The sequence below is a fragment of the Camarhynchus parvulus genome, chromosome 7 (assembly GCF_901933205.1).
Source record: "Camarhynchus parvulus chromosome 7, STF_HiC, whole genome shotgun sequence".
NCBI classification, from domain to species: Eukaryota; Metazoa; Chordata; class Aves; order Passeriformes; family Thraupidae; genus Camarhynchus; species Camarhynchus parvulus.
The window spans coordinates 21,646,381-21,655,885 of NC_044577.1; positions in this window are offsets into that span (position 1 = coordinate 21,646,381).

Sequence of the window (9,505 nt, forward strand, 5' to 3'; positions counted from 1 at the left end):
GTATTTAAAGTGATATAGAAAAGGCAGCTCATTTTTTGCAAGGTTCATTCAAGAAAACCTGTCAATGATCACTAAAGAGGGCTTCTTACATATTAATCCAGATGACTAATACAGATGTGGAAAGTGGGTGAAGGGGCCCACAGAAATAGATATTTTTGCTGCTTGTCTCTATCTGTACAGCTTGAATCTAATGAATAATTAATCATAACCCACAGGGGATAGTTAGTGCTTCAGTTGGTGCTTCAGATCTCAAAAGCTTTTTGCAGGATCCCTTTTGGTCAGGGAGAATCATGTTGCCAATGCACTTCGGATTATTTTGTTCCCCTCTGGTTCTGCTGGACACAGCCTTGCAATTCATCACCAGTGCCTGAGGGCTGGCCAGTGGCTCTGACCTGCACAGACTTGCTCTTAGATGTGGACTACAAGAAGCATTTGTTAATCTCTGCCAGGGACTTGTCAGTCTTCAAAGTAATTAGATGATTCACTTCTGGACCAGGCCAGAATGCTGTATCAGGCACAATAAAAGACCCAAAGAGCAATCAGAACAAGTAGGAGAGTTCACAGACAGTTATGAATAAAAATACTGTAAGTCTGGAAATATAAAGTATTTCTCTGTTTTGCATACACCCTAGCTTTAGGCTAAACAGTGCACAGACAGAGACTTGAATTTCTGGAAAAAGATCTGATCCAGGCATGTGTTTGCAATTTTTGAGGATTTTTTTTTTAGTGTTAAATGAGGGCTGGGGAGGAAAAGACAAAATTTCCATTCCCCCTCCCCCCCCCAATCAGTTTCAGACCTGAAAGCTTTCCTTTCCTGTGTGTGGCTTTGGAATTTTTTGTTTTATTTTGTTTTTTGGGGGTTTTTAATATTTTTTTCTTTGCAGTCTCAAGTACTTGTGATTATCTTCTTTTGGCATCCAGCTCAATGTCAGCATGACTATGTTTGTCACAGGTTTTCTATGCTGCTGCAAGCAGGACTCAAATTAGGATTGGTGTGACCAAAGGACAATAGCTCTGCCAACAAGACAGACTTTTTTGATCTAACTAGCAGATGCTCTGCTAGCGTCTCTCACTTTTTTGCCTCTCTCTTGCCTAGAGGACTGAAACCAGCCTGTCAGTGCGATCGTCCTCATGGGAGCTACAACTGTTTGCACAAGGTCTGAGTCTAGCCTAATTCCTACTTTAATAACTGCTTCCAGCAGCTACTTGTGAAGGCTCTGCTGGTAAACTCCGTTTAATATATCATAACTTTAAAGCAGAGATTTTTCCAGAAATGGCTGCTCTTTTTATAGAGGCTATTTTGCACTCTAGTGGATTATTTTAGATAGTAACAAATTGTTCCTGTGTATCTTTGGTCATCAATGACTTGCAAGACTAGTATTGCAGGAGGAGGAGGAGGCCAGAAGGAGAACCTGATGGGGTTCATACCTTTAATTCTGTTTTGTTCCATTCCCCTGATACTTGACAGGAGTTTTGGAAGAAGAAGCACTAACAGACATATGAAAGACCTGGCATAAAATATTGGACCAGCTTTCCAGGTGTCACTGAGGGGCAGCAGGTCCAGAGGTGTCTCTCCCGTCCAGACTTAAGAGGATCTCAACTGGCTTTAGCTTTTCATGCAAGCCTGAAGGCTACTGACTGCCAGTCATCCTGACAAGGTGATGACTAATGGGGCAATTAACTCCCTCCCCTAACTTGCTGTCTGTCATGGCAATTGGAAAGGAAATAAGAGCACTTTTCCCTAAGGAAACAGGTTGGCAAATGAGTTTAAGTCTGTTAAAGCTTTAGTGTTAATGAAATTTCATATTAACAAAATATCAAAAAGTTGTTCCAATGAAGAGCAGGTTCAAGCCCATATTGTCTGCTTTGTAAATTCCTTTTAAATTCATGTTCACATGTTGAAAAATCACTTTATAGCCAACCTGTAATTCCACAGGAGTAAACTGCAGAATTGCCATCAGCTGCTAAGAGAGAAAGATACAGTTTTGCATTGTCCACTTCATACAGTAACAGCTTTCCACTGTGTAATTAGTTGATTTGTGTAAAATGAGTTAAAAAGTGGCAGACATCAGTAATTTGTTTCCATCTCTTTCAGAATGTGTTTTTTAGTTCATAAACCAAAATTGAGGCACAACTGACTGGTTGTTACTCATTATCACCAAAATCCAGCTTCTAATCATTAAAGCTGATGCTTGCAGAGGTGCCCTGTATCTCTGATGGATTGCTATTTGTACCCATGGAATCATAAAATGCTACTTCCAGACCTGCAGACATGAAGGTCAGTTTGTGATGCCCCTTTGAAGCTGAATTTCAGATCTCAAACCGCCTTTATTTGGGAAATTCAAAATCCTTAGTTCACACCTTTCAGGGAGCAAGTTTTAGTGTGGATCTCAACAGGACTTCCTGAAAGGAAAAAAGGGAAAGGAGTCACCACTACTGAACTAGCCTGCTCTTTATGGTGACCAAGAAGCAGCCAGACTATAATCCAAGAGCCACTGTGAAAAGCTACATGACTAATCTCTATTTTCATTGTGTGGTTGGTAGCAGGAAGGAGGATGTAGCACAACAGTCAATTTATTGGAAGAACAATGTAGCCATTCATCAGGGCATTATTCTGAAATAATTTAAATGACAGTAGAGCAGCCCACTTTTGACTTAAGAAAATACAAGTCATTCAAATTCCATATCTAATAAGGAAATTGTTCCACTGACTTACTGGTTGGCATAAATTACATGTAGCTAATATGTTCCTGTTGCAGACCCTGAGGACTCTTTGTTTATCTAAATATGAATATATTTTAGCACATGAATTACTATCCTCCTGCTTGCTTCTTGGGCGCCTCCAGAATAAGTAATACGTTGGCATAACTTTGCCATTTGTCAGCCAGCAGTCTGGTAGCACATTTGCTCGTCAATCTAATTTTAACCTTTTCTCATACGAGCACTTGGTATTTCATGTAAATCAAGCAGACAGTCTGTCATTCAATAGGATACTATCTTCTTAGTCTTCTGAAGTGTGTGCTCTATTGTATGTGCTCCTTATTAAGTAGCAGAGGTAAAGTAAAACTAATATATTACTTCTGGTTTCTTAATAGCAGAATGCCAGGAATCTCTTTATTACCACAATAGAGACAAATGATATGTCTGGCTGAGGTTCTGGACAATGGGCCTGGTAATGCATTCAGCACTTTCTGAATTGAAAGGTCTGTCCTGAATGGTAAGTAGTGCAGTGCATCATTATAGGCTTCAGAGCACATATTCTACGTCTGTTCCTGTTATCACTCTAATTTGCAGTTAATAATATTAAAAAGTACGTTCAACTGATGAGTTAAAAAAAAAATTCTAAACAATTTCTCTGTGATTCCAACAAATTTCTTAATAAAATATGATGCTGGCTGCAAAAGAGAATATAATTCATCGTGAAATACATATAAATTAGTTAATGATAATTTATTTTCATAATTTGCATAAAAAACATGAAAGATTTAGTGGTATATCCTTTACCTTGTAAGGTTTTTCAGAAACTGATTTGGCTAGGAAAATAGTGTGTTTGAAGTTTAGCTGTTTTGTCAGTGTTGCTCTACTATTCATGAATTTAATATCTTTGATTTTTAAAACACTAGCGCTCATTTATGCAGCCTAATTAATAATAATAATAATTCTGCTCATTCTGGCTTATTCAGATATTTTGCTGCATTAAGAATGTTAAAAAAAATTATAGCATTGCAATGAAATTATCTGTGGTGTTGTTAATAATTCAGTCCTGCATGAGACCTGTAACCATTTATTGCATGGTACAATGGTCACCTGTTTTATTAATTATGAATATCATATTTTGATCTATATTTTTCTTACTGGTACTTTGAGTCTATTAGCACTACATTACATTTCGCTCCACTCAGGCTTATGACTGATAGAATAAAACTCGTGTGTTTACAGCTCAGTTCTGTTCTGAGCAGTGATTTCTGGCTCTGTGTTTGGTCTGGGGCAGACCCTGAGTGGCACCTGCATTTGTCCCAGGCACAGTGCTCAGCAGTCCCCTCCCCAGACAGCAGAGGCAAAGCTCATCCCCTCCTGAAGCCTCACAAAGCCCCTCCTCAGTCTGTACATCCTTCAGGTGCTCTTTCCTTACAGATTGCACCATGCTCTGAGTCCATCCCCACTGCCATGCCTCCTCTCCAGCAACTTCTGTGTAAAATTTACCTCTTCTGCTATAGAATTAATTTGCCTGTGTTGAATTTCTGGGTATGAGTTTTATACATACATATGACATTTGTTCAATTTCTACCACAAAGTTCTCTTTCTGACTGAAGCCACACTGTAATAGAAATAAAAACATATAAAGTGCTTCCACCACTACCCACAGCATCTTTTATAACTACAAATCAAGTAAAGGCAGTATTTGTCCTTCAGGATGTAAAGTGATATAACTTAACTTAGCACTTGTTTGATCAAAAGGTTTAACCAAAATTAAGTAAATATCTTCAAGGACGGAGGCCTGAGGTTTTTGGCCTTGAATAAATGTATCTCAAATTAATCTGTCCCATAAAATATTCAGGTATTTCTATTACTTAATTTTGTATAACAGGGGTATAAAGGATTTTGTTCTCCCTGCTTTGATAAAGTTCTCACGTGGTAGTTTGTTTGGTTTCTGTAGCTCTGTTTTATGCCAGGCAACTACATTTTTTGCTCTCAGGGATGCATCTGGGCAAATTTAATACAGTCAGTGAGGTAGATTGTCTTAAGCAATGACAGCATTTAATTTCACTGAGCCTCTCAAAAATAATTTTACACATGGTTTTGTTCATTTCATGTCTGGTCCTCTGGTTTACCACCACTGTTCTTGCAGCTGTGAGGTTTACCTAGTTCAGGGAAGTGTATATTACCAATAAATGTTTGCTCTGAAGAAAAGCAGTGAATTTCTGGGGATTAAGGGAGTCTGTATTTTATTGCAGGCAAAATATTTTCTGGTCTTAGTTATTGTTTGTGCATTAAGGCATACATAGTTGTGTTTAACAAACATCTTCTTTCCCCTCAAGTTTTTCACTCTAGATCCTTAGGGATTACTGAAGAAATAATCAATCACAAGGACCTGAAATTACAGAATTATTCATGGGTTGTATCCAGTCTCAGATTTTTTTTTAAGAAGGAAATTGATTTTTAATTCTGTGCCTGTATGAAGAAAAAAATAAAAACTAAAATTATGCTAATGAGTTGCTACAGCTGCAGACAACCTGGGTAATATTTTTTCCTGAAGTACATATCTAAGTACAAAATCAGTTCTAGTTACTGGCAATATATTCCTCCAGGTATCAAGGCCAAAATCCAGCCAAGTCTTTTGGAAGGTGTGTAGTAGGCAAACACAATGGGGAAGAGTTTTCTCTTTGTCTTTTTATGTGATTTTTATACATTTGGTAGAGAAGTTTAATTGCTATTTACTATTAGCAAGCCATTCTGTAGCTATTTATATTCCATTTTTAAAGATATATAATAGAATTTCCTTGTCTGTCACAGACCTAGTACCCCATTAATGTTGGTAGCTCAGGAAGTTCTTTCTGGTTGCTGTAATGTACATATCTCCAAATACATATCAGCCCCTGGCACGTGGGCTGGGCTGCTGGCTCTGGGAGAGGCAGGGGAGATCTCTGGTGCTGCTGAGCTGCTGCTCTCACCTGTGGCTGCCAGGGCAGCCCAGCCCCTCTCCAGCCTCCCCTCCCCTTGTGCTCCCCAGCTGCCATGAGCAGCCTGGCCTTTGGGCACAGCACCACAAAGCGGGTGAAGTTTGCTAAGGGGCTTCATTGCTTGGCAGGCAGGAGTGGGGGAGAGGACAGTACAGGGTGTCAATTCCATGGCAGCACATCCCACAGGGCTTCAGCATGGCCAGAGTCAGCACAGGGGGCTCTTGCCTCCCCACCTAGGTCCATGAGCCCAAAGAGATGTGCCCCAGCCAGGCATGCTGAGACAGGGTGGAACAGGAGCTGGTTATCTTCCTGTTTGGGTCCTGAAGAGATGGGCTGGTGGCTTTCTTCACTGCTGTAGGTAAAGTGTCAGCACTGATGGTGAGGGGTCCTCAGCTGGGACCCGTGTGGTCTGCCCCCATCAGAGCAGCCTGGCCATGGGGAAGGGGCCTGCTGAGCCCACTGTGCCACTGTGGGGTGCCCCAGGCGCTGCAGCTTCCAGCCCCACTCCAAGAAATGTCATTTCCCTGCCTCTTTACAGGTTTTTCTAATTCTCAACTAGGTGCATTCCTAAGACAATTTTAGATCCTCATTTCATCTCTGGCTATTTTTTATGTCTTTTCTCTTTTCTTACAGTGCTGCCCCAGCTCCTTAACTACTGCCCAGGGAAATGATGTGAACACTGGGCTGCCTCTGCTCTTTATGCCTGGCTTCCCACCCAGTTCCTTAGAAGAATGTTACAGCTACTGGCTGCTCTGATTTGTAACCCAGCTGGCACTGATGCTTCCTTGTGCATTCCCTAAGGTAATTCTGCCTCCCTGCCATTTCTGCTTTTGTCTGGGGCTTGTCTGGGATTCCTCTGTTCTCTATCCCAAACTAATTGTGTTTTGCTGCTCAGATCAAAGAACCTGGTTTTATGTCTATTAAGATGAACATACAATGCAGTTTATGAGGAAGAAGCTCCTTTGGGAAGTGTGCAAGCAGGTGCCTGTGAGGTGGAAGCACTGCCCTGCAGAAAGAGGGGAGATTAGGATTATAACAAATAGAAAACTTCAACATTATTCTTTAAAATAATGGATTAATTATTCCAGTGACAATGTGTTGTGTGTCCCTGTGCTAAGAGGGCCTTTATTTCTTCCCTCTGAAATGGGAAAAGAAAGTGGTTGCCTAAATCCCCATTGATGTACAGTACATGAATTCCAGTTTTGATTTTATGAACAGCCTCTATCATCCTGTCTTGTCTGGACTGCCTCATTCTCGTTGTACTGTGGGGTTAGACACACTGTCACCATTCCTATAAATAGCTGCTTGGTTATGAAGGACCAGTAGTGTTCCCTCTGAGAAGAACAGGATTTTGACTAATGGCATTTTAGGCCAGTTTTTGTCAGACTTTCTATAGGAGATAGAGTTTGGAGAGTAGAATTTCTTTTAAAGAAAGACAGTAATCAAAGTATTAATGTTTGAAACACAGACACTTGGTGAGCCTGGAGAATCCACAGAGCAAAGTGAAGTTTGAAGGAGCAGGATGGTGGAGTGCTTTTAAAACAGAGGCTTGATTTCAGGGCTGGTGAGAAGCAAGGCAGCTGCCATGTGGAAAAAGAGAAGCTCTCTGTGATCCTGCAGAAAGCTGGGCTGCAGTGCAAGGATGTCTGCGGTGCCAGGGAATCTGCTCTGCACACGAGAAATGTTCAAGAGCACTGGGGAGCAGCAGGTAAGGCAACACATTTTTCTGTAAATTTTTGGAGCAAATGAGGAAGTACTTGTGTGTAGAAAGCCTTGTGTTTCAGGTCTTTAGTTCTTAGTAAGACCTTTTGAAGGGTGGAGGGCACGGGCAGGCAAACAACCTCAGAGCTGGTTCAATAAGGATGGAGGTTTTTAAACTTGTGGATGGAGTGAGGATCCCTGGTTTTAAGGATATGGGCAATTTGGGCTGTGTGACCCTGTTCCATGAGTAAATGCCTTGGGGACACCAAGGAGAACACTCATCCTGCTGGCCATACAGTGAGGGAAGTTCCATTGACAGTGCAAGAGGTCACACACAGCAAGGATTTCAATGACAGGTAACAAGGCTTGGTGGCTCTCTTCTCCTGACTATTAAAAGAAAAAAATGCCAAGATATTTGGGGGGTTTTCTTACAGCTAGCAACCTATCTGGAATTCAGATGCCATGTTCTACAGCCTGGGCAGATTCCAATGGTGCGCTGAATTGACAGCAGCTCCCTTTGTGCTGGGTAGCTCTGTACACCCTGCTGAAAGAAAAGAAACAGAGCACTGCATTCAGGGATGTGCCTAACTTCTCCTGAACAGCGAGGAAGGCTCCACACTTGCCAGTTATCTCTTCTGTGCTTTTCCTCAGTTGTGGCTGGGGCCATCTGACGAGTGTTTCCCTCTCGCTCCCAGCGCGCAGTCTGTCTGCTGTCAGCAGTTAATGAAGTCGCTCGCACGACGCCATCCCCTGGGGAAAAGCAGGGCTATGAACAGACCTGTCACTTGCAGCTCTGGCTGCAGTGCTCCGAGCCCTGCTTTTGCTGTGCCACCAGCTCTGATCATTGTGCCACTTCTGAACAATGCTCTTTCACTCTGGAGCTACTGCTATTCCCAATGCCAAAAGCAATGCCTTTCCTTCTGGCAGAGCTCAGTGAGTGCTTCTGTGCTGTCCTCAGTGACAGGCACAGGTTCTGAGATACCACAGGCTTACTAGAATGTGCAGAAGGTGAATGAGTAAATTTATTGCAGCAAATGCTTTTAATAATAGTCCTCAGTGAAGGTCATTGTCAAATGCTTCATCAATGCACATCCTACAACAAGGAGGAAAAAATAATTTTTTTTTCAGAGAACAAGGCTATTTCCGTGCTACTGAAATACAAAGGCAAACTGTTAATATAATGAAAACATCACCTCTTAGCCCAGCTGAGCTTGCATGTCTAGGTGTGGTTAAGTTTGTGTTTAAAAGGAGTTGTGTGCTGGTCTAGACAGAGGTGAGCTATAAAAGAAGCAAAATCAGCAAAAATAAATAGAGATAAAAAATGGTGAATCATGATGACATATTGCTCAAAGTATGTAAGATCATGTAAATACTTATCATGCTATGTAGAGCATACAGTCATTATTTGTGCAAGTAAAGCCAAAAGAGTATTCAGTGCACTTTAATGACTATGTTTGCAATTTAACCCACAATAAATTTGCAGTCGAACACCTTTGTGAGAAAATTTAGGTAACAATGCCAATAAATGGTTAAAAGGAGAAAAACTAATAAAGGCAGCATTCTCTTTGAACATTCCCTGTTCTCTCTTCCGGAGATGTCAGGGAAAACTTATTTTTAAAATGTTTCACTTCATATACACTGTTTATTATTTTATATCAGAGTTAATGGTCTTAGAAGGCTCCCCCAAACCAAGCTGTCCAAATTTTAATTCTCAGAAAGCTGTAATGAGGTTTTCAACAAAATGAAGATCTTTCTGTATTGTGATCCAAATGTCTGAATCATTCCTACATGAGCAGAGTTACAGTTGTTGTTGCATATGAACCTTTGCTCAGGTGCCTCATCCTCCTGCTTATATAAAACCAGAACAAAAACCAGCCCCTTGTTACTCATACTTTTCATACTAATTCTGGTTGGCTGAATTACTTTAAGTGATTCATGACCTATGTTAAAATTTAACACAGCCTTTAATATGTTCAGCCTGACACATGGTGCCTTATAATATTGATATATCTCACCAACCAAGCAACCTGCATCAGCTTGCTGAAGCACGCCTTGAGGGGAAAATGATACAGTAGTCCTGATCTACTTCTCTGCCAAAGCTTTAATTAAACATTCATGCTATC